Source organism: Oncorhynchus kisutch, linkage group LG17, assembly GCF_002021735.2.
Source record: "Oncorhynchus kisutch isolate 150728-3 linkage group LG17, Okis_V2, whole genome shotgun sequence".
Classification (NCBI taxonomy): Eukaryota; Metazoa; Chordata; class Actinopteri; order Salmoniformes; family Salmonidae; genus Oncorhynchus; species Oncorhynchus kisutch.
This window is the reverse complement of record NC_034190.2, coordinates 32,699,838-32,725,709: the sequence shown is the minus strand read 5'-3', so window position 1 is coordinate 32,725,709 and position 25,872 is coordinate 32,699,838. Positions and strand designations below refer to the sequence as shown.

Genomic DNA, 25,872 nt, shown 5'->3' with positions numbered 1-25,872 from the left:
CAATGTTGTCCGTAGCACACATCAATGGCTGCGTGTTCTATGTAAAACAAAACATATTTTTTCCCCACAGGATTACTGATTAGATGGTACTGGCCATTGCTCGTGTTGAACTTGAGTAACCTTTCTGAATGAAGCTTGATCAGTGGCCGTGTATGAATTGATGGAGTTGGCAGCTGTGTGCGTTACAGCTCAGTATTCAATTGTGTGTGTGTGTGTGTGTGTGTGTCTTGCACTGCTCTTTCCCCGGTCTCTGATGATCCATGGGACACGGCTAGCCCCTTTGCTATGCAAGTCAACTGCCAATCTCTTCCTAGCCACTCGCCACCCACCCGGCAAAATCCAAGTATCGGCTTTGGCGGCAGAAACTAGATCCGTCACGGAACCCTGGCGCGACCTGGGAATATCCCAGTGGTCAGCAGCTTTGGTGGGCTGCGGCTCATTTTGTGCTCATTCCTCCATTTCCTCTCACAGCCCTCAGGGATCATTAGGAGGCCTTTTGAAGATGAGTGCCAGCGTTTTCCTCTGAGCATCACAGCGTCAGCTCTACCACGCACACCAGGCCCAGACAGGATCGTTTTAGGATAATGTGAGGTCTGTGTCTTGTCTTGTGCGCCTGCTTTGTTTTTCTCCCTTGGTCTCCATTTCTTTGTTTTTCTCAACAGGGCTTTGTTTTTATTTTCTCACCAGGTCTATCGGTTTCTCCCATTCTCTCCCTGTCTCACCCTGTTTTTCATAAACACTCAAAGCTCAAACAAACACTGAGTGATTGTAAATGCATATTTTCTCCCCTCTCAGCCATGCTTCTTGGTGTTTCTCACTTAACAACGGAAGGCTTTTGTGCTTGGCAACAGAGGTATTTGCCTGTTCTGTCACAAAGATGATAATAAATAGCCTTGTTTATCAAAAAATTGGAGACAGTACAAAGAAACCAAATCTAGTAAACATGAGATGAAAGAGGGAAGCCCAGAAAATACATTGTTTCAAAAGACATTAACTTTTTTTGCCACACATTAAAATAGAGAAACGGCCTGACCACTGATCTAACAGAATGATGAGAGCAGGGAGGGTATGGAGGAATCAAAGACCAGTCGTTGCTGAGTCTGGAGTTCTGTATTTCCACAAAGAGGCTTTGGAGAATCCTTTCCTCCAGGATAAAGTAGTAAAGCAGAAAGGAGAGGGTTTGGTACAAAGCTGAGCTCAACGCTTCCCGATATCCTCCTGACACAATAGATCGATCACTTTGTACGAGTGATTTTCCATTTTAAACGCAGCCTATGTAAATTCACAGGTTATGAATCAATGGGATCTATCTGCAATTTTTAAGCCCTCCATTTTGAATACAGCGCTAGGCACCGTAAAATGCCACAACCTCGTCTACTCGCTTCCTGACGCTTTACGCCACGGTGAAGTACTTAATCATTGTGCATGCTCTTACATTGTAATGGCACCTTCAGGACATTACAGGGTACCGTCTGGCATGTTATTAACCCAAACGCATGGCAAGTCAAAGGCTGTTTATCACAAATGGTTTCTAGGAGAGAGAAAAAACAGGTCAAAATGCCTGTTCCTCAGCAAGATCATCCCTCTGGCTCAATAGGCCTAAAATGGATTTGGTAGAGATCAGCCTATGGATAACACAAATCTCTGTTCAGTTGTCTTGATATACATCAAAGAAATTCACTGTGTGTGAATGCTTGCTCTTAAGAGTCCTTCACAGAGAGAAGTGTTTCCTTTAAAAAAATATTGAATACATTGATGATTTGGCAATATTTATGCAATGCATGAATTCTCCATATGCACAAAAAGCTTATTTCTCTCAAATGTTGTGCACAAATGTGTTTACATCCCTGTTAGTGAGTATTTCTCCTTTGCCAAGATAATCCATCCACCGGACAGGTGTGGCATATCAATAAGCTGATTAAACAGCAAGATCATTACACAGGTGCACCTTGTGCTGGGGACAATAAAAGGCCCCTAAAATGTGCAGTTTTGTCACACAACACAATACTACGATGTCTCAAGTTGAGGGAGCGTGCAATAAAAATGCTGACTTGCAGAAATGTCTACCAGAGTTGATGCCAGAGAATTGAATGTTAATTTATCTACCATAAGCAGAGAATTTGCCAGTACGTCCAACCCGCCTCACAACCGCAGACCACGTGTAACCACACCAGTCCAGGACCTCCACTTCCAGCTTCTTCACCTGTGGGATCGTCTGAGACCAGCCACCCGGACAGCTGACGAAACTGAGTATTTATATCTGTAATAAAGTAATTTTGCGGGGAAAAACTCCTGATTGCTCCCCAGTGGGTGGGCCTATGCCCTCCCAGGCCCACCCATGACTGCGCCCCTGCCTAGTCATGTGAAATCCATAGATTAGGGTCCATTTCATTTCTTTAAATTGACCGATTTCCTTATATGAACTGTAACTCAGTAAAACCGTTGAAATTGTTGCATTTATATTTTTGCTCAGCATAGAGAGAGTGCCTTGAAACAAGGCACTGGACCGTGAGAGAAAAACTGGGATAAGCTTTCATCATGACAGCTAATCCAGCAGCCATCTTTCATTGCCTGGTGTCATGCTGAAGGACAAACACCAAAAGAGCCTTCTCTCCTAGAAAAGAGACACAGAGGGGAGAATGAGGGAGGGAGGGAGGGAGGGAGGGAGGGAGGGAGAGATGGATGAAATGAGGAAAGAAAGCAGTGCTTTGGAGAGAGACCACAGGAGAAAGAGCGAGAAAGTGTTAATCAACAGTGAGAGTACACTCCCAACCACGTCCACACAGCTGTAGAGAGACGGGGGAGACAAACAGTCCTGTTTGTAGCAGGCGGCTAGCAGGCGTGGTGCTAAGCCTTGGCAGAGGGACCATTAAGTGTGAGCATGTGATAAATGCACTGGGCTCCACAGACCTGAAGTTCTCATTACTCTGTGTGCAGTAGAGAGCTGCAGAGCCATCGCTCATGAAGGATGGGGGATCCATTGGCTGTGTGAAGGTGTGTGTGTATCGGCGTGCATGTGAATGTGTGTGTATCGGCGTCCATCTGTGTGCAACTTGACCAACAACAGTATTCATATCAATCAATGACTCCCATTCATATTCTCTCTCTGGCACGGAGGGCGTAGCCTTTTGGGCAATAGGGTACAGTGAGAGGGGAGGTGGAGTGGTAACATAAGCCCTGTGTTATCAAGCCCCTTAGAAACACACACTGTGGGCTTAACGTCGCATTCCTTTGCCCTCCGCAAACTCTATTTCTGCCCTTCTCGTCTCTCTTGGCCGTCATCTATGGAATTTCCCCAGGCGACTCCAAGGCCAGAACCACTTTGGGGGGGGTTCTGGGGGGGGTTCTGTTCGTTTGCATCAAACGAACAGCTAGCGGAAAGAAAGAGCCAACGTTGCCTGAAGGAAGGAGGTACGTTTATTTTTGTTTGATATGTTTGATATGTCGAAAGCCTGTGCCGGTTGCCCTCAAGAGGGTCAAGTTAGAGGCATAACTCTAAAGTGTGTTCCATGCAAATGGAAGAACATACAGCTTTAACAGAGCAGGGCTCAAGAAATGATCAAGTCACTATGATTCAGAGCTATCATTTTATGATTCTATTAACTTTGTTTGGGGAAGAGACAATTAATTCCACATTGGAAATAAAAGGGGGGGGGGGGGGGGTGTACTCTGTTTTCGAATCGCATCAAAGTCATTCTATTCGATTGTCAGTGAGAAAACGGGAAGGGCAAGAGGCTGTTATTAAACTGTTTGAAAGAGATTCTCAATTAAATCAAGGACGCTGAACAATGAGCGACGGTGGCTAAAGAAAAGAGGCGAAAGATGAACGTCAGATTAGACAGATGAAGGGGTTTAAAATAGGCCCTCACTCATCTTCAGGGATCAGAGGCAGGACTGGAGGGTCCCTCGTTCTCCATCCCCACTCGCTCTCTCTTCCAATGCCCTTTCTTATGCTTCCCTATCTTCAATCATCACGCTTTCTTATTTGGATCTGTTGGACTCGAATCGTCGGTCTGGAACTCAAATCGTACTTCTATTGTTTCTCTCCCCATGCCACTTTGCTTTCTCCCCGCTCATCTCGGCCTACCGCTTTGGTCCACTTCTTTGATCGCCTTGTACTCAGAACAGCATAACACCATGCATGTCGTACAATGTTATACGACCCTGGCTTCTGATCCCAGGACAGTTCCAAACACATTGATCCTCCTCCGAGCAGCCAGCTACTGTACCAGTCTCATCTAGGCCATATGAACTTTGTCAACAAAGAATGACATGGTCTTTCTGTACACAGCCAAGCTTCTAAAACACTGTTGGTGATAGTAGAGCTATCACAAATAAAACGGATTGACCGTCCTCGCAGGTATAAACGCAAGCTCACATTCTCTTGAAACAACCCGAATCTGCAACCTTCGAGAGTCCACGTCTGAGCCTTACCGTTTGTGAGAAAGTGTGTGTATCTCTTTGTGTCCAGCAAGTATGTGTTCGTGCGAGCCCATAGATTGCTCTATTTTCCTATTAAGTCTCCTTTCACGGTTTCTCGGCATGTGTCTGTGAGCCCATAGGGACAGAAGCTGTGGCCCCCTTTCTTCTAAAAATAGGCCAGTCTTTAGTGTCTCTAATACTCGACTGGACCGGCTGACACAGCGATAATTGGGGGGTGTTGAAAGCAACAGTGAGACATGGGAGTGATTACCAAGCGAGAGGGCTTTGCATCACAGAAGTGCTTCTCTTTCTGGGCTCTGCTCCCTGGTGGGCATGCCACCTAACAACTAGCCCTGTGAGACCTCAGCAAGGTTTAGAGTGATTGGTGTTCACGGTGTGTGTGTGTGTGTGTGTCAGAGCAAGTGGATGTATGCCTTTGTGTGTGTGTGAAGCAATTGGATACCCTCAGTTCCCCTTCTGCGGCACTTTGAGAAAAAGGTCATGTCGCGCCCGTGGTGAGGACATCCCAGAGCTGGGTTTCTGCGGTCACTCATTCCCTGGACAGCCGTCTGCTGGGGAATCGATACTTTGACCTCCAGTGCTGTTCTGTGTCAGCATAGAGGTGCATTATTGGACAGCTCCAGGTGCTAGAGTGTGAGAGCTAAGTGCCTGTTATCACCACCATTGCTGTCCCGAGATCTCATCTAGCCACATGCATCGAAAGCCATCTTTCCCCTTATCGCTATACAGTGCCTTTCCCTCTTTCACACCAAGTCTTCCTCCTCTTTCTCCCATTTGCTCTTTTGCGTTCTCGCCGCTCTCCATGTCTTCATCCTCCCCCTTAAACCCTCCCTCCGCTCTTTCTCTTTGGATTTAAATGGAGTTTGACGTTTCTATGGCAACTTGAGTGTTATCGACAGAGCTTATGTCTTCTAACCTTCAGCGGTGGCCTCTCCTCAATAGGTGGGCTGGTGTTTATTCAGAAATCCATAACGCGCCATTTTAAGAGCAGTAAGCGAAACCATGGTCTTTAAGAGCTGGTGTCAGTGTCCTTGGGCATTTCTTGCAAGCGGCAGCAGCGCCTTAGCCACTTATCAAGAAGGCAGGCACTTGTACTGCAGTAGAAAGACATCTTGAGAAATGATCCAAAGCACTCCGTTTACAATCTCCAGATGGAAACCTGGGCAAAAGGCCGGTCCTTTTCATACTGTCTCCTCATTTTCCATCTACCTGTGCTATTATATGGCCAGCATGAAACAAGTATGAATGAGGATTGATGTTGCAACTCCCCTTGGGTTATTGGGAAGAAGAAAAAAAAACATACAAATTTCACTTAAAGCTATGCAGCAGTCTACACAGCGCTCTACACAGCAGTAGCGGCTTTGTGAGTATTTTGTCATTAAGCCCAATGGTTGGCCTGTCACCTGGGGATCGATGTGCTAAGACTCCGTGACCGTCTCATCCTCTGAGGGATAGAAGTAGGTGACAGTTCCCATGGTTTCCCCTGCCTGCCTCATCGATCGCAGCCGGGGAGAGGAGGTAGGAACGTCGATTCGTGTCACATTTTTTGCCGTGAAGCTGACTCCGAACCCACCTTTCTTGCTGTAGCTACATTCTGAGGAGGCAACCCAACTGATTGGCTCAAATGCATTAAGGAAATAAATTCCAGAAATTCACTTTTGACAAGGCACACCTGTTAATTGAAATGCAATTCCAGGTGACTACCTCATGAAGCTGGTTGAGAGAATGCCAAGAGTGTGCATAGTTGTTATCAAGGCAAAGGGTGGCCGCTTTGAAGAACCTCAAATATATTTTGATGTGTTTAATACTTTTTTGGTTACTACATGATTCCATATGTGTTATTTCATAGTTTTGATGTATTCACTATTATTCTACAATGTGGAAAATAGTAAAAATAAACACCCTGGAATGAGTTGGTGTGTCCTAACTTTTGACTGGTACTGTATATATCAAAGAAATATGATTTTACTGACTTACAGTCCATGTAAAGATATCAGTCAATTGAAATATATTAATGAATCCCTAATCTATGGATTTCACATGACTGGGCAGTGGAGCAGGCATGGGTGGGGCCTGGCAGAACATAGGTCCACCCACTTGGGAGCCAGGCCCAGCCAATCAGATCAGTTTCCTTGCACAAAAGGGCTTTATTACAGATAGAAATACTCCTCAGTTTCACCAGCTGTCCGGATCGCTGGTCTCAGATGATCCCGCAGGTGAAGAAGCCGGCTGTGGAGGACCTGGGCTGGCGTGGTTACACGTGGTCTGCGGTTGTGAATCTGGTTGGATGTACTGCCCAAATCCCTAAAACAACATTGGTGGTGGCTTGTGGTAGAGAAATTGACATTCAATTTTCTGGCAACTGCTCTGGTGGACATTCCTGCAGTCAGCATGCCAATTGCACTCTCCCTCAAAACTTGGAGACATATATGGCATTGTGTTGTGTGACAAAAATAAAACTTAGGAGAGTGCATGTGAAAACCCCATAATCAAACAAACACAATATTCAGAAAGTACAAAGTGGACATTCTATACAGGGTCAGAATAATGTCAACATCCTCCCTTTCTGCTCAAGGTGTGCCCCATTATCAAATGATTTAAAAGTGACCCTATGTTGACCACTCAGCTGGGTGTGAGTGAGGAAAGACTACCCCTGCAATGACTTTTGAGAATCATCTCGCATGCTTTTCCATTTAGTCAGAAACCGTAAGCCCAGCTGAAAATTCAGGTGAGCCAACATTCTATCCAAATACTGACTAAAAATGAATTGCTGTGGAATAATGACTGACAACACGTCAACACTCTGGCCCAAAACTAACAGGGTTTCCTCACACCTGGGCTGAATGGTCTACCCGTACCTCTGACTGTTACCATGTCTATTTTCACCTTTACTCTCAGCAACCTTCCCTGCACAAAGCCAACCTCGGCACACCTGACAGTGCAGCAGTCCCATTCAATCCCACACAAAGGATTCTGCCAACATGGCTGATAGGAGTACAAGATCCGCGAGGAGACCCGTCTGTCCGAAACTAGAACCTCTCCACAGTCCGTTTGCTAACCTGTTTTCTCATGGCTCTCCTGTCCCTCTGCAGCACATGTACGTTGAGCAATAATGTTTGGAACATCGAGTGGCAATGAATAAATAAAAATCACAGTATCGAATCGCAATACATATCGTATCGGCCCCTAAGTATCGTGATAAAAACGTATTGTGAGGTCCCTGGCAATTCCCAGCCCCAGTGACAACATTGAGAGAGAGAGATCAGAGTAATATTGTTAGGGCCACACACAATTGACTTGGCTAACCATATGTCTCCGGAGCTTATACAAGTGCTCAATTTAGATATTGCACCAGTAACTGCATCAATGTTGTGATCGGCATTGCAATAGGGGGATTACAATACTTTGGGACTTTGCTGATCAAGTAAAGTGCATAACGAAATCAAAATCACCAGGCTGAGAGATTCAATCACCCAAGACGCCCTCTCCCATGGTGCTATTGCTTTTACCTACTGCTCCCCTGAGCTCAATGAGAAATCTAACCGTCCTGCAATAGGAGGGAAACTCGTTGATACTCACAGTCTTGAACCTGCGGAGACTGGCAGATGCAGCATGCAATCAGTCACTGTTGTCGAAGTTCACAGGAAGTGGAAGAAACAATGGTTCAGAAAGAAGAGAGGGAGGTGGGGGTGGACCCCCGCAGAGTGGTCCTCAGCCAAGTCCTGTGATGACAAGAAGAACAACATTTATATCAGAAACATCGACTTTTCTAAACACACAACAAAAAGGCCCCATCTCATTTTCGCTTCACCCCTCTGACCGTCCAATCCAGGGTTTGTGATTGTCGTTAGGGAGACAGAGTGGGAGAGAGAGGGCCTCCTAATGTAATCAGCATACAAACATTGACAAATCCATCTGTTTGGGGTGCAATGGAGGGCAAGAGTGGTTGACTCAAAACTTCAATGGTGACCTCAACATGGTCCCCTATTAGTGGGGAATGGCGGTCAGTGGCGTTAGGTTTGACTGACGACATCCACGTAAACAGATCTCGATCATAAAATGACGACACAATCTGTCTGCAAATTTAACCATTCATTCCCCAAAAATATTAAAATAATTATCATTAGAATAGCATCCTTCCTTACCGTGCTATTAGATCACTATTAAAACAAAAACAATCATGTTAAAAGTAGCCTATTTCCTGGATTTGGCCATTTTTACTGGAGGGAACGTTTTATTTTTGTTGAATAACCTTTACTAATCAGATTTGTTTGAAACGAAGCCTTGGTCCAATTATAATTTAACTTGACTAACGAGCGTGAGCTCCAGAGTTAAAACACACAGCGGCGCCCCACAGGAGACTGGCTGAGGCACTCTAATCTAATCTTACCAGAGAGGAACATGACCACTGAGGTGAGGCCATAGCGCAAACCTGCTACCGTGGCAACGGCAACCCAGAGAGACCACCTGGCCAATAGGAAGCCGAATAAGAGACGAATGGAAAGGGTCTAGGCCCTCAGGCCTCGTAATGGCCCTATTGTTATGATCCATCATCTGTCTGTATTACCCTGTCGCTGCCTTTTTATCTTGTCCTTTCTCCAACAAAACAATGTTTGAGGGTTTTATCCTGATATGCCGCTTTCCCCCCCCATTTCACCCTCTGATGCCTTTCCCATTCTCAATCTGTCCGTCAGCTCGACTTCCTCCGAGTCAGGATTTGTAATACAGATCATTTTTAGATTCCACAACGAGCCCGGTTGTTGCCTTTTCTGTTGATCTACAGTCTCTTTATCCATCACTCTTTTACCCAAAGTACAGCCCCTTTCTTCATTCCGCTGGCCCTTTCATTTTAGACAAATGCCTTTGTTTATATCGCTTATTCCACGACAATGGTGTTCACTGTATGGTCTTTTTACACTGCCAATGTTTGATTTTATTTTGTACACCAAGTCACAAAATCCCTCCGTCATTAAAAAAAAAAAAAAAAAGATCCATCACAACGGGAGTCGTTTGTACTGTATTTGACAAACTTCATTGAGTGTTTGATGCATGCTTAAACAAGTTGTCTGTCAGGTTGTTTGACTACTGGATGAATTGGATGTTTGGCTGATACCAGGCAGCTATCTGGAGTTGGGGGGGGGGGGGGACAATGAATTACTCCATTGATGCATTTTGGTGATTTATTGTGAGCGGTTTGACTTTGGGAGACAATAATGGTATGTTAGGACAAAGATCAATGCAGCCTGCTTGGCCATATCTCTAGTCCTTCCAAAGACTGGACATACTACCGGTCCTGGAACGCTTGGGTAATGGAGCCATTTTTCAAGTTGATTTCAGTTTCCCTCTAGGCAAGGCAGTGAAAAATAATCTACAATAAGGACACCGATCTGAGAGAGTGATTGCGTAAAAGGGCGTGCCTGTGACAGCTACCTCTCATGGCCAACATGTCTACAGGGAATCTATCTGGATTTAACCATGAGCTGAGACAAAGACCAATAAATAAAGGGAGAGGCAGAGAGAGCGAGGCAGAGAGATATAGAGGAAGAGAGAGAGGCAGAGAATGAGAGCAGGCAGAAATGGGGTGATGCAGAGGTAAAGAAAATGGAAATATAAAAGAATGATGTAGAAGTGTGGTGGTGGGGGGGGGGTTGAATGAGGATGAATAAGTGGCAGAGAGAAAGACATCCACAATAAAGAGAATAATTGACTGGGGAAAATGGTTATGAGAGACAGGAAAAGGAGAACAGGTGAAGAAAGGTTAAGCTCAAACAGGGCGGACAGACAAATCTACATACAAGAACATTCTGAGAAAGGAGGCTGCAGTTGGGGTTTACAATTGGCTGATGCGGTTACAGGTGTGTGTATTTTATACTTCGCTACAAAGTCACTACAGAGAGTTCATCTGATTTCGGGTTTTTAAGCCCAAACTAACAGCAAAAAGAGAGCGTAGCCTGACAAACAGATGTCCACCTGGAGAGATGCTGTGGACACACTCTAGCTGACTAAGCTGAGCCATGTTTGATTTTTCATCAGCTATAAGTACAAGTTTATTTAACAAATACGACTATCCAGATAATAACTTGTGCGATGACCGTGTCTTTGATCAACTTTCTTTGCTCATCCATATTCAATTAAAGTTTTTCAAGTTTGAAATGATAGGGCTCAATGCGGAGTATACCCTTGACTTTTTAATGGAGTCTGTCAGACTTCCACTAACGCGAGCGCAAAGACAAATAAGTGCCCCAGAAACATTACTCTGAATTAGTCCAATGTTCAGAAATGATGTGGCTGGGTGTATTGAGCACCTATTTTTCCCCCGCTTGTTTTAGTTCCTAATTCCGTGGTGCCCATTTTCTCATTTATATTCGAGCCTATCTCCTCTTCAATCTGACTTAAACTACAGCTACACTTCTCTCAATGTGCCCCTCAAGAACAAATATGGTTCCTCAAGAAGCTAGCAGACATGGTTGTGACCAATGATTAATGAGTTCTAACGAGTATCCCGGCCTGCCTTAACCAAGTCCATTTTCTCAATCTGTCCCCGTGGCAACACCGGGTCGTAATGAGGCTCATCCTCGTTAGGCCATGATTCATTGACTCCACTCCCCCTCACACCTAATGAAAACCTCTGCTTCCTTCCTCCTTCCTCATCCTCTCTTTTCCTTTCCACTCAACTTCTCCCCTTTAAATGTCCATCCCTCTTTCTCAAACAGGCCCTCCTCGCCGGTCCTTCGGTTTGTATTAGGACTCCTGACTTTCTCCCCGTCTCAACCCGGTCTCACTTTCTCTCCGGCGTTCTATACCTTCACTCATTTATTCCCCTCTGTTCCGATTCGGTCGCGTCTTCTTTTTTCATCACTTCTCCCCCATGGCTGCCCAACAGCCTGACAGTTAGGTCGGAACCGTCACTTGTGATCAATTGGCGTGACCTCACTTCCTGTTCTGAAACGAGCACATCAATAAAATGACTCCCAACCAGTCAGGGGATTTCCAGTCTGTTCGGAGTCACAGAAGGCATCAGTTCCAATGAACAGTGCTGAACATCCTTGCGGGATAACCGTAACGATTCCCGATTACTCACAAAACATGGCGAAGAGCGTTTCATCACAGGAGGAACGTTACTACTCCACACTACAGAGCACGAATGATACGATCCCCGATGATATTTTGCAGATGAGACTCAGAGGGGAGAAAACGTCTATTGAAATTAGTTTGTGTGTCGCGCGTGTATGCACCTTCGTGCATGTGCGAACGTGTCCGACGGAGATTATGCATTTCAGCCCCTCTGGAAGCCATTTGCTGGTTGCCCTTGGTAACAGGTAGTGAGAGACCTCTGCTTTAACAGGCTTTAATAAGAATCAATGTCATCACTGCCCAACAGGCGAAACGCCCTCCCCCCAGTCATACTTGAGGGAAACGGACACACACACACACACACACCAGAGCTTCACATGTTCCAGAAGCCCCTCTCCCCCACACACACTCTAGAGCCATCACAGCCACTCCCCTCAGAGCACTTCTACTACAACGACGTGGGGGGTCAGCTGAAGGGAAGGAGCTGATTGGCTGAATCACTGCTGGGATTTAAACCGTAGTAAAGTGGAGTGCAGCAAGGTCAAGGATAACCCTACAGACCCTTTGGGGGTGGTTTTGACGTTTTTACAATGGTGGGTGGGTTATTCAAGGGGTTAATTTAGTAACAGAGTGCCACAGGGGTTAATCCCAGGACCCCTCTTTTTTCCACGGGTTCGTCTGTCTGTGTTAACTCTGGGATATGCCATTTGGGACAACGCAGGAGACTACACACGGTAGCAACGAGACAAAGACGTCATGCGCTTTCACTGCCCACTATCGTCAGCTGGGTAATCAGAATGGCTTACTGCCTGATGACAAACAATGTCCGGGCGAACAGAGACACAATGGACATGGTCATAGACATACACAGGCAGGCAGACAGGCAGGCAGACAGACACTCAGAGTTCATCCATATCTCCGAATGTATAAACATAACGGTTTTTCTTCCAATGGAACAAACTTAAGGGAGGATGCATTCCAACAGTAAGGGCTTGAACAAGATGTCAAATCGGGACTGAGCAATTAACCCCAATTATGGGGCAAACTGTGATAAGGGGATGAACAATGCAAGGTCTCATAAGCTCTTTTGTTGCCACATCTCTCCATAACTCTCGTATACTGCAGTCCAAAAGAGGGGGGGGGGGGGGGAACAGTATTTTTGATGCAGGGAAATTGTCAAAATTAAAGGAGAAGAGGGAGGGTGGAGAGGAAGAGGAGAGGGAGGGTGGAGAGCAAGAGGAGAGGAAGGCTGGAGAGCAAGAGGAGAGGGAGACGTGAGGGAGAGGCAGGAAAAGAGATGTGAAGAGAGGATAAACAAAGACGTCATAAGAAGGAAGAGGGGAGACGAGGAGAAGAGTGCGTGTAGGGAAAGGAGGAGAGAATAACGAGAGAGCGGTGGAAGAGTGCAGACAGAGATGAAGAAGAGTGGCAGAGAATCAGAGATAGGGGAGAGAGAAAGAAGAGGGAGCGAGAGAGATAAAGAATCAGAGCAAGGGAGTAGCCAGGCAGAACTAATTGAAGACCCACTGGGTGAGGTGGAGTGGGTGCCTCTGTGTTGCCTGGAGCGAAGGCTCAAGGCGGTTGTTGCCCAGGAACCCTCCCCCTCTCTCTCTCTACGGCTATTGATGGAATTGGCTAATTGGATCAGACAGATTACAGATGTCTAAGGACGCAGGCTAACTGTTTGTGCGTAGGTGTGTGTGTCTTTATGAACGTGTCTCTATGGTTGCTTTTGTGACTTATGGAGAATTGTGTTTCTAATTCCCAGAGACCGGTTTCAGATGCAACCACCACTCACAAGAGGGCCATTTTATGTGTATCGTGCAATATTTGTGCATATTTGTATGTGGGTAGACGTGCATAACTAGTGTACCAAATATGCTTATGAGTATATAGCTCACACACATTCATGCGGGCTGGTCCACAACTTATATCCTATGAAAAACGTATTATGCCTAGAGTTTCACCATAAAGTTCATTGAACGCTCAAGTATAAACTCCATAGCGCATCACTTTAGGTCAGCTTGTGTGCTCAACGGTGAAGTTTTGGTTTTTTTGCAACGGGAAGTAATAGCTTTACATTTCGATTGGGAAATGCCTAATGGCTGTGTTTTTGTAGTCTTATGATTGGGACTTACTGGCTTATTATGTCTGAGTGATGCTGTGTGTGGCTGCTGTCTTTCCATCGGCCCTATGCAGTGGTGTCGTGGAGTCTGGAGAAGTGGGTATACTAAAATTACCAAAATGGCCTGCCCAGCGAAGGAAAGGCACCCTGTGTGAAGAATCCAGTGTTTTCCTATACATTTTTACATTTGTTTTCCTATATATTTTTCAGTTTTGCCCTCTCAAAATCACACTTTTTTATTGTAGAAAAACAACAAAAAATGTGATGTTCTGTCCAGGGGGGTGCTGAGGAGTATTTTGGTAATAATGGATCATCATCTTTGTTCAATCTGATTGGGTGGGCCTGGGTCCCTGATGCAAACAGGGCATGACGACTGAATTGCGCATCACAAATAGCCTACTAACTAAGACCTTGGACTAAACTTTTTCAATGCCTTGTTTGCATACCCATTGTTGTCTTAGCATTTACTGGTAGATATTATAACTAAGTTGAAATGTCTTTCCTACCTACCCTACCGATGTCATTCTTCTGTGAGCTGCTCCATGCTGTGCACTCTTGCTGTGTGCGGCGCGCATGTGAATATATTTCAGGTGCTTTGCGATTGTGTAGGGTACTTTCTGCATGATTTCTCTATTGTACTACATAATTAATAAGTTGTATTCCTCCACTACAATAATTTGATATGTGTCCGCGGGGATTAAGAAGTGAGTAAAAGCAGGGGTGCAGCATTGATTTTAGAAGTGGGGAGGACACACACACACAGTCAAAAGTTGACACATCTACTCATTCCAGGGTTTTTCTTTATTTTTACTACTTTCTACATTGTAGAATAATTGTGAAGACATCAAAACTATGAAATAACACACATGGAATCATGTAGTAACCCCAAAAAAGTGTTAAACAAATCAAAATATATTTTATGAGATTCTTCAAAGTAGCCACCCTTTGCCTTGATGACAACTTTGCACATTCTCTCAACCAGCTTCACCTGGAATGCTTTTCCAACCGTCTTGAAGGAGTTCCCACATATGCTGAGCACTTGTTGGCTGCTTTTCCTTCATTCTGCAGTCCAACTCATCCCAAACCATCTCAATTGGGTTGAGGTCAGGTGATTGTGGAGGCCAGGTCATCTGACGCAGCACTCCATCACTCTCCTTCTTGGTCAAATAGCCCTTACACAGCCTGGAGGTGTGTTGAGTCATTGTCCTGTTGAAAAACAAATGATAGTCCCACTAAGCGCAAACCAGATGGGATGGTGTATTGTTGCAGAATGCTGTGGTAGCCATGCTGGTTAAGTGTGCCTTGAATTCTAAATAAATCACAGACAGTTCACATAGTGTCATTTTTTCAACTCAACCCACTAAGCCCTAACACTAACAAATGCAAAATTACATTATCATCAGCTCTGGGTACAATAGGCACAGATCTAAGATCAGCTTAAATTGTTCACATCCAAATATGAACAATTAAGTGATCACATGCAAAACTGACTTTAGATCAGTCTATGGATGACTAACTCCTACTCCCTATTGTTATTACGATGTTGTGAAAGATTTAGGTCTACTTACTGGTAAACGACTAAGCCTCTACAAGGCTTTAGTAAATCTCTCTATAAGACTATAGCAGAGCTTATGGCCTCTAGTGAGTTAAAGGGGATGAGGGGAAACTATCACTGGGAGTTGAGTGCCTCAGAAAGCCTATATTTAATGTTGTTGTGATGTTTCTTAAAGGGATACAGAGATGTTTAGGCATGCAATTAGGCAAGATGACTGACAATCATGATACTTCATTTGTGAATGTGTTGTTACAAGGGACATTCATGTTCTGCATTAAAAGACATAGCGAACAAATGAACATTTACATGCAGAAATGCACCTGCCTACATTGTAAATATATAACCATAAAGACGACAACTGGTCTTGCACCTTTAAAGGAGCGCCACACTTGGGAGAGATTTCATTTTTTTTGGCACAGACCATGACATATCTTCTACAGGTGATGTCAGAGAACCGTAAAGAAGTTAGCCTGAAGCTCTAAATCAGAATGTCCTCTCTTGACACACATGTGCAGGCTCAAACACACACACACACTTTGCCTCAATCCTCACTGCTTCCAAAACAATTGTCACCAACACCACACAACTCACCCTCCTTTAGTTGGCTCCTCAGGAGTTTGAGGCATGTTCTAATTGGCTCCTGTGGTGTTCCTGGGACCGCTCTAATTGTCTGAGAGAGTAGTAGGTCTCCTCCTAGCAACCCCATTATAGAGATGCTGCCGACTGACAAGAAAACTTGCCACTGCTGGTGACAAGGCTTGTTTGTCAGTGTCTGGAGGTTATAGGACGAAGAAAATAAAAAAACAATAACATCCGCTTTGCTTGACATCATGAGTAGTGTGTCTCAAAGACACTTTTCAGACCATGCCATGTTGACAGGGTCCACTTTATGGCTCGCTTTTTCAAGAGGGCTCTCTCCGCACTATGACAGATACGAGATTCAAACCAGAGCCCTGTGTGTGTGTGTGTGTGTGTGTGTGTGTGTGTGTCCGTTCACTGTAGGCCCACTGTGAATATTCACACCCACGCGTTGATATTTACCCAAACTCCTGCCGATGCATCCCATTACCCTTCTAAAATGCCCCTCGCCGCCACCCGGCTGTCACCTGTATAAACACACAGCGTCAACGCAAAACACACACACTACATACACATGCACAAAAAAGTCACACACACACACACACAACGGCAACAAAAACCCATCCACATTATCTGTACATAGAGCTCAGGGCTACATCACAAAAACAGAGATGAACTGAGTCGCATTGGAATACAATATCATATTACAATAGGTCATTTAAGACACTTTTATCCAAAAGTATCTGCTAAACGATGATAATATATATTTAGAACTATTCTTGTGACCCTTGCGGGAATCAAACTAAGCACCCTTGGCGATAGCACCACACTCTAACCTACAGAGTCTTCTGATCCACAACAGTGCCACAAAAGATTCACAATAGATTTCCGTTACAATGATCTGAGGACAGCAGTTATACATTTTTTCCACAAACCCATCACTTAGGAGGTGTAGTGGATTCTGCAAAGACGAAATGTACCGTTGTGATCACCTGAAGTTCCCAATCAGTTTTAATTGAACATTTATCCGACCCTCCATCATGGTGTAGGATAGACCGTACAACTACTTTCTCCTGGTTTGAACGAGACATTTTGCCTCGATGTTGATTCTGGGGCCAACTTGAGGAGAAAGTCTTACATGGAAGTAAAATACAAGTAAAAACTCCCCTAAAGTATAGGTTCCTGTTCAAAACACGTTACCCCATACCTCCCTCCCTAAAACAACTCCGCAATCCCCGCTGTACTTCTCTCTGTCCAGACAAAGCAAAGATAGTGGTCGAAAACAATCTCAGGCAGTACATGTGTGTGTGTGTTGGCGGTGTGTGTAGAAACACAGATCGGTAGATATGTGGAAATAAACTCCTGCAGTCAACATTCCTCGGCTTGAGACAGTTAATCTCCCCGTGGCATGTCTTCCATCTCTACAAATGTCATAAACAAGCCACGCTCTCGCTCTTCCCCTTCTCCTACTGGCCTCGGCTTCTTTTCCTCCTCCTTCTTTTCCTCCTCCCCATCTGTCCGTCTTTGCCCTCCCACTCACCTTGACATCTCTATCCATTTCTACGTTCCCTTCCTGCTGTTCCCTCCCTAGTCCACACCCACCTTTCCACGTAGACACACTCTATGCTCCCTGTAAAACATGGCTGAGCCAGAGACATAGACACCTACAATCCTCTCCATCTACACTGGCTGTCCATCTACACTGGCTGCCTTGTGATAGATATGGTTTGTCTTGTTTAGGCATTTAAGATGGGAGACCCTCACTTTTGCAATCACTGATGGCTTACAGTTAACGGGCTGAGGCCTAGTGTGTGCGTGTTTTTTTACTATGTGTATCTGTGGCCAAAAAATGCCAACAGGCTTGGCAAGTCTCTACAAGGCCCAGAGGTTCAAAGGTTACAGGATGACTGAGGATACCCCGGAATGTGGACCTAATTACTCCTCTGCTGCTCGGTGGAACTGACTAATTTATGGTTGAGGTTAGGCAACCATAACCCTCCCAGGACTGACACTGAGAACCTGTTTGTGTGTGTCGGTGTGTGTGACAGACCATGGACGTAAGTGTCTGTCTGTATACGAGTGTGTATGTGTGCACCTACCAATGCATCTGCCTATTTCTCGGTGTGACAGGCCGCATCTGTCTGTAGGCGTAAAGAGAAACACAAACAGAAGACTTACAACACACACAGCGCACTCAGAAGTGGAGGATACAGTGTTAAAAAGGCAGCCTTGGCATGTGTAGAATTTTGCCAGGTTCCAGGGGGAGCCAAAAGCATTGGGGGCCCTCGTTCCACCCTAACACACGTCACATGGACACCGTGACGTTTCCTGTGTGGCAGAATTCTTCGCCTGCCTAAAAGACCATGCACCTCCACTAAATCCAATCCACAACAAGGAACTTAAGGTGGAACAAGGTTCATAACACAATTGGAAATGTGATCTGCTGGTTGTCTTGGACCGATGAGCCTGGCAATATTTTGACATGGATAAAATGCTCCGAGATGAGCAGAAACTTGCCGGTGGGGATCTTTTTTTACGCTGTCCACGAGGGGCTGATTCAAAGTGAGCGGTGCGTATACGATGCCCGCACAACGTTCATGTGACAAGGATCACATCCTACGTGTTCCAAACTCCGTGTCATCCATTGAGTAGTTCATCACAACGTAGGAATAAAACAGGTGCCAAATGCTCCATTGTCATTTAACGACTAGTTGAGCGATCAAGTGTTGAGGACAGCCACCAGAACTCTTTAAACATTTCATCAAAGATATCTGGCTTTAACAGAGCTCCCAGTCATGTTTTACATTGAATAAGCCTCGAACAGCCGACCATCGAGCAGAGGCCACATTTGGTCTAAGCGCCATTACTTTGAGCTTTTTATAATGTCAGCTTTACTGCCTCTTATACACAATGCACACAGCTCAGCAGTGTTAAGTCCTACTAGCCCATATATAACCCTGTCTTAATACCACACAAATACTGTAATCATATGTTATAAATACTGTATATGCATGCAAGCATACACAGTAGACATACCCACATACGCACACAATCACAGATGCAAACACACACACACGCAGACACACACACATAAACAGACATTAACAAAATAATCCACTCTGCCCAGCTACAGTACATTCGGAAAGTACTCAGACCCCTTGACTTTTTCCACATTTTGTTACGTTACAACCTTATTCTAAAAATTATTCAATTGTTTTTTCTCTCATCAATCTACACACATTACCCTATAACGACAAAGCAAAAACAGGTTTTTAGACATTTTTGAAAAATTATACAAATTTAAAAAACATTGAAATATCACATTTACTTGAGTTTTCAGACCCTTTACTCAGTACTTTGTTGGAGCCCCTTTGGCAGCGATTACAGCCTAAAATATTATTGGGTATGACGCTACAAGTTGGGCGCACCTGTATTTGGGGAGTTCTTCTCATTCTTCTCTGCAGTTCCTCTCAAGTCATGTCAGGTTGGATGGGGAGTGTCACTGCACAGCTATTTTCAGGTCTCTCCAGAGATGTTCGATCGGGTTCGGGCTTTGGCCGGGCCACTCAAGGACATTCAGAGATTTGTCCCGAAGCCACCCCTGCATTGTCTTGGCTGTGTGCTTAGGGTCGTTGTCCTGTTGGAAGGTGAACCTTTGACCCAGTCTGAGGTTTTGAGCGCTCTAGGGCAGGTTTTCATCAAGGATCTCTGTACTTTGCTCTGTTAATCTTTTCCTCGATCCTGACTAGTCTCCCAGTCCCTTCCACTGAAGAACATCCCCACAGCATGATGCTGCCAACACCATGCTTCATCGTAGGGATGGTGCCAGGTTTCCTCTAGACGTGACAGTTTGCATTCAGGCCAAAGAGTTCAATCTTGGTTTCATCAGACCAGAGAATCTTGATTCTCATGGTCTGAGAGTCCTTTAGGTGCCTTTTGGCAACCTCCAAGCAGGCTGTCGTGTGCATTTTACTGAGTGGCTTCCATCTGGCCACTCTACCATGAAGGCCTGATTGCTGCATAAATGGGAGAACCTTCCAGAAGAGCAACCATCTCCACAGGGGAACTCTGGAGCATCGGATTCTTAGTCACCTCCCTGACCAAGGCCCTGTCCCCTCAATTGCTCAGTTTGGCCGGGCGGCCATCTCCAGGAACAGTTTTGGTGGTTCCAAACTTCTTCCATTTAAGAATGATGTAGGCCACTGGGTTCTTGGGGACCTTCAATGCTGTAGAACTGTCTTAGTACCCTTCCCTAGATCTGTGCTTTGACACAATCCTGTCTCTGAGCTTTACGGACAATTCCTTGGACCTCATGGCTTGGTTTTTGCTCTGACATGCACTGTCAACTATGGGACCTAACATAGACAGGTGTGTGCCTTTCCAAATCATGTCCAATCAATTGAATTTACTACAGGTGGACTCCAATCAAGTTGTAGAAACATTTTAAGGATGACCAATGGAAACAGGATGCCCCTGATCTCAATTTCGAGTCTCATAGCAAAGGGTCTGAATACTTATGTAAATCAGGTATTTGTTTGACATTTTTCATATATTTCTTCAATTATTTATTTTTTTAACAGTTTTCGCTTTGTCATTGTGGGGTATTGTGTGTAGATTGATGAGGGGGGAAAAAATTGTTTTATCAGGCTGTAACATAACATGTGGAAAAAGTCAAGGGGTCTGAATACATTCCGAATGCACTGTATCTGTCACACCAACAGCAGCATACACTACTAGTCTAAAACTTGTAAATGTAAAACACTAACACATTTCCACTATGTCTGTTATTGATATCTGAAAAGCAGGAATTCACACACTCACACCCGAAGCTATATCGTTCACGGAAGTAGTGCAATGTACGGTGTCAATCTTTCAGAACCTGGAATTCACAGTCGCACCATCAAAAGGACTTGTGCAAGCTCTGGTGTTAGTCTGTGAAGATACTCACAAACACGCTGATGGACACACTCGCACATGCATGACCATGAGTGATCAGCGTGGGAGGGGTCACGGCCAAATATGGTAATCTTACAAGAGGTTTCAAAAATTGCAAGTATATGCAAATGTTGTACATTCCTAAAAGAGGCTGTGGGATTCATACAGTGCAGTGATAAAGTTATGATTACCGTCTATGTTTTTACCGTTTTTGTATACAGAGAAAGTGCATTCTAACCCTGGCCCCCACCCACTCACCTGGCACGGCTACCATCTGATCTGGGATCTGCACTTGTCGCACATTTAAAAAAAGGGCCTGTCAGTAGTCTGTATGGTTGGCACATCTGTCCTAAAGATAAGGCTGAGCCCCGTAACGATGAATGGGGGTAAGACTGGCAACACGCCTCTATGGGATGGATCTGATAAGGGCTTCTCACTAGGCCCTGATTTGGCTCCCTCTGGTCCAGGATTAGTCACAGGCGAGACAGCGTTAGAATAGTCTAGTGCTGAGCGATTCACCAACATTTCAGGTTTTTTTGTGGTTATTATACAACTAATTGACCGGCATCGGTTCATTTCCTTGAAATACTTTGTTCTTTTTATTCTTTTTTTGAGAGCCCATTTATCTAGAGAGAAATCAAATCCTTCACGAGAGAAATCAAGTCGAGAACTATGTGGGACGCTGGGCAGAAGGGAGTTGCAGTTTTCACTAAGCAAATATTCAACTAATATAGTTCAGCTCAGAAACGTTGTAAACAACTACATTTACCATAATCCATTGCACCTGTTCTTTCAGGCTCGGACAAAGACGGATCCACTTTTTCACCTGCTACATTAGGTTAGACACACACAGACTGCACAAAAGAGGGAGAGACAGTTGATGAAAGTATGCCTTATCTACTTTGAAGAACTAGTAAAATGATTGTCAGACAGCTCTACATTACACTTAGGGAGGCTAGCTAAATAAGATGGCTAAAGACAGTACAGTATGGGGAGTAGTGGCAGAGATAAAGTCAGATGGTTGTCTGGATGCTACTGGCTGAGCAGAGAAGAGTTGACGAAGTAATAAAAAATGATAGTCAGCAAATAATAACTAAGTAATATACAATTTTATAGTCATTTCCTATTTTTCTATTGATGTTTACCCAATGTGGACATGACAGACAATGGAATATTTTCAATGTTATGGCAATTGAACGTACACTATTTTTGGTTTTGGAATTTCCATTTAAAAGCTCTAAACTCTAAATTTCATAATGCATTTCATGTTAACAAAAAATGATTGAAACCGAAAAAGTGAAAAAAAGTGATAATTAAAAACAATTGTATGTATGTATGTATGTATGTATGTATGTATGTATGTATGTATGTATGTATGTATGTATGTATGTATGTATATATATATATATAACAGAAACCGAACAGACCTCAAAAAGCACGAATTGCTCAGCACTAGAATAGTCTGATCTGGACTGGAGCAAATCTCTTATTGAGATTAGACGGTTAGCTTGATTAGGCTTGGCGAGCGGCTCAAGATTAAATCAGACGGCGACTGGTTTTTTTTAGGAGCGAGGGATGAGGAGGATATGTAAGGGCATGTGCACAAGTACATTCATGAACGCACACTCACATATGAAGACACACACACAACCTCCTTTGGTGGGGAAACCTCTAGCAGGGAAATATTTCCTCTCTGCCTATCCACTTGATAACCCAGCCTGGTGTTTAACGACGTTCTCATTGTGTTCCCGTCAGGGGATCAATGTCCTGTACCTTGGCTTGAGTACTGTAGAGCAGTGGAGGCTGCTGAGGGGAGGACGGCTCTTAATACTGGCTGGAACAGAGCAAATGGAATGATATCAAACACCCAGAAACCTTAGGTGTGTTCAAATACCTATGCTAACATTCTGTATACTACATACTTAAATTAGTATATACTATTAGTTCCTTTTAGAACACTGTAAACTAGCGGTAAACTAGCGGTTGATGCTGTTGCAACCTCCTGCTAGCAATACACATTTCTAGCTAGACTTTGGGTGTGTTCGTAAATTTCATCTGGAGTGCCAGAGTGCGCTCTGGGGGTTCATAAATTCAAGGGCATTGTCAGATTGTCCATTCATAAATTCAGAGCGTTTCCCTAGTCTCGGCGCACAGACTGGACGCTGTGGCCGAGGAGTAGGGTTGAGCTGAGCACTCTGACCGTCACAACAGCAGTAAAGCACCCAAGCTAACTGGCTAGCTACTTCGAGACACAAATGAGAGAACACCTCACTGACCATTTTACTCGCCCTAGCAGAGCTGGTTAGGCAGTTTTCATGTTATCCAGAGTGTTGGTAAATGTACTGCTGGCAACAATTTAATTACGCTTTTTGCCAATGTTTACTGAGACTGGCCACATTCAACGTGTGTTGGGCGTTTGTAAATTCATCAGTTATTCTGTGCTCTGAAATCAGTAGATAGCCAGTGAGAATTTACGAACACACCCGAACCACTATTCCACTTAGCTAAGCAATGAATAACCTGAATAATCAAGCCAATAAACGTTGGGTAATTAGATAGCATGAAGTAAATATACTGGCAAGTTTGATGTATTAGTAGCCACCTATCGTTACAGTAGGTAGCTAACATACCGGAACATACTGCTTTAATGATATGCTATGCGGTTCGTAAGGATAGTGTAGCTAACAAATTGTCAGCCAACATAACGTGTAACCTAACTTATTTGAAAAGTCATTACATTGGTCAACATTTTCTTAACATTTGTCATAATTAGTTAACGCAACGATTTTGTATCTGCTCTCGCCGGACTTCGGCTGCATATTTTCTGCCATTTTCTTAAAATCTGAAACTGTGAAGCCACGGCCATTTTCTGAAGAATTGCATTATGGGGACTAAAAGCACGGAAATAGTCCATTGCTTGTATACTTTGTATTTTGGCGAATGTAGTACGACATCCGGGAACTTTTGATATACTAACTAACTATATCCATACTATGACCAATAAACATAGTACAAACTCAATTTACATCACAAATAGTACAGTTACTATGAGTATTCGAACACAGCTCGTGTTTGACGTATTTGACACCATTCCACTGATTCCGCTCCAGGCATTACCACGCGCCCATCCTCCCCAATTAAGTTGCCACCAACCTCCTGTACTGTAGACAAGCCTTCGGGGCAATACACACAGCCACCTTATTTACTATATTTTTATTTTATTTTATTTAACTAGGCAAGTCAGTTAATAAGAAATTCTTATTTACAGTGACGACCTACACCGGCCAAACCCGGATGACGCTGGGCCAATTGTGCGCCGCCCTATGGGACTCCCAATCACGGCCGGATGTGATGCAGCCTAGATTCGAAGCAGGGTGTCTGCAGTGACGCCTAAAGCACTGATATGCAGTGTCTCAGATCGCTGCACCACTCGGGAGCCACAAAGACTGACGCTTCAAATGATTCCTACAGACACCACTCTCTGTGCAACAAAGTTCATTTGGAACTGTGATTTTGTGTCGTTGGTTAAGCCCAACTAAGTACAGTTTGCACATACAAAGTAGTTCACAGGTTCATTGATAACCAAATTCGAAATATCTGAATTCACTAATGAAGCTTGCGTGCATGGGCAAGTAAGTGTGCAAGTGTGTGTGTGTGTGCGCATGCAAGGGAGTATGTGTGTGGGTGTGCCTTCGTGTGGAGCATCCCTCCCGTCGCTCCCTGAAGACGAACGAGCCAAGAGGGTGGAAATGAGGTTGGAGACACCATCCAAATCCCCGGAAATCTGATTGCGAGGGCTCGGAAAAGCAGCGGGAATAGGCCTTTTGGAAGGATATTTCCCGTCGCTTAATCTGCTCTCCATCTCCCCAATGTGGGATTAGGCAGGAATTCTGAGATCCGGGAGGAATAAGTAGCCAGACTCTCAGGGCTCACACGGCTGCCGTTTACCCAACCTGTCACCAGGTTTCTGTTTCAAATTGACCACACACACACACACACACACACACACACACGGAGGAGTGCAAAGACAATTCCAAGCAATGAGCTTTGTTGTAGAATAGTTCTGTTAGTCCCTTGTGTTATTAATTGCTTTATTTCATTTTCTAATTGCCTTAGACCAGGGCTGTCAAACTCATTCCATGGTGGGCCTAGTGTCTGCTGGTTTTTAGGTTTTCCTTTCAATTAAGAAAACCAGGTCAGGGGAGTTCCTTACTAATCAGCGACATTAATTAATCACTCAAGTACAAGGGAAGAGCAAAAACCCGCAGACACTCGGCCCTCTGTGGAATGAGTTTGACACAGGTGCCTTAGAAAAAAAACAATCAGGGGTCTAGATACACAGACAGCATATTTGACAACCACAAACAGTTTAGAACACTTCTTGAACTTGAACTACAGTCAGCGAAATCGGACTGAACTGAGGCTTTATCCAGAGAGAAGGGAACTAGTATGCCAATTAGCATTAGCGCCGGGGGTTTCGCAATACTGTACTTCAGGTAACAGACCTATTACGTGTTCTCTGGGCCTTGGTCAGTAGGGCAAAAAGTTACAGAACATTCATATATTGTTGACCCTGCAGCTTTCCAAGTCTCTCCATCTGACAGATTAGCCTTAGCTAGCAGGTTTGCAGGCAGCCACCAAATAAATAGGCCCTTTCCCCCCCCCCTATAAACACAGCCATTTAATATTTGAGTTACCCGGCCCTCGACAGCCATCAAAAAGTGCCCTCTAAATACAACCAAGTAAAAACCTTTCACATTTTCTCCGATGCCCTTGATAGTCGGTGAATTAGCATTTGTTCTTCCTTAAATGGCTTAAAGGGTTTGTGGGTAGCTGCAACCGCAAAAGCTGCTGAGCCACACCCCCTCCATTGAGAACCTGCTCCTTCTCCGCAAGACTTCCCTCGTGGGGACTATGTGAGTGCAGCCCCCTGGCAAGTGTGCCTGGAGAACATGCAAATGCCACCCTGACACACCATGCCAAACCCACAGGATGCTAAAAGAAACTGATAGTACAGAAAGTGAAGTAGAGAGGATTTTTAACATACCTGCGAACCGAGAGACCAGGGCCAGAGGCGAGTCCAGTCCAAGATTCATGGGGGGGAAAAAGAAAAAAAATTAGTCAAGAGAAAGAATTCCCTGATACTTGTATAGACATTTAC

The 25,872-nt window shown here is 44.5% G+C and overlaps 1 protein-coding gene across 3 annotated transcripts in view; it reads right to left on the bottom strand.

Moving 5' to 3' along the window:
* Positions 1 to 25,872, bottom strand: part of LOC109907487 (semaphorin-6D) — a 100,426-nt gene that overhangs the window by 34,872 nt on the left and 39,682 nt on the right. For all 3 annotated transcript variants that reach the window (XM_020505471.2, XM_020505473.2, XM_020505472.2), the window contains exon 3: positions 8,023 to 8,165. The gene's annotated coding sequence lies outside the window, so the exon portion shown is untranslated. The remainder of the gene's footprint in view (positions 1 to 8,022; positions 8,166 to 25,872) is intronic.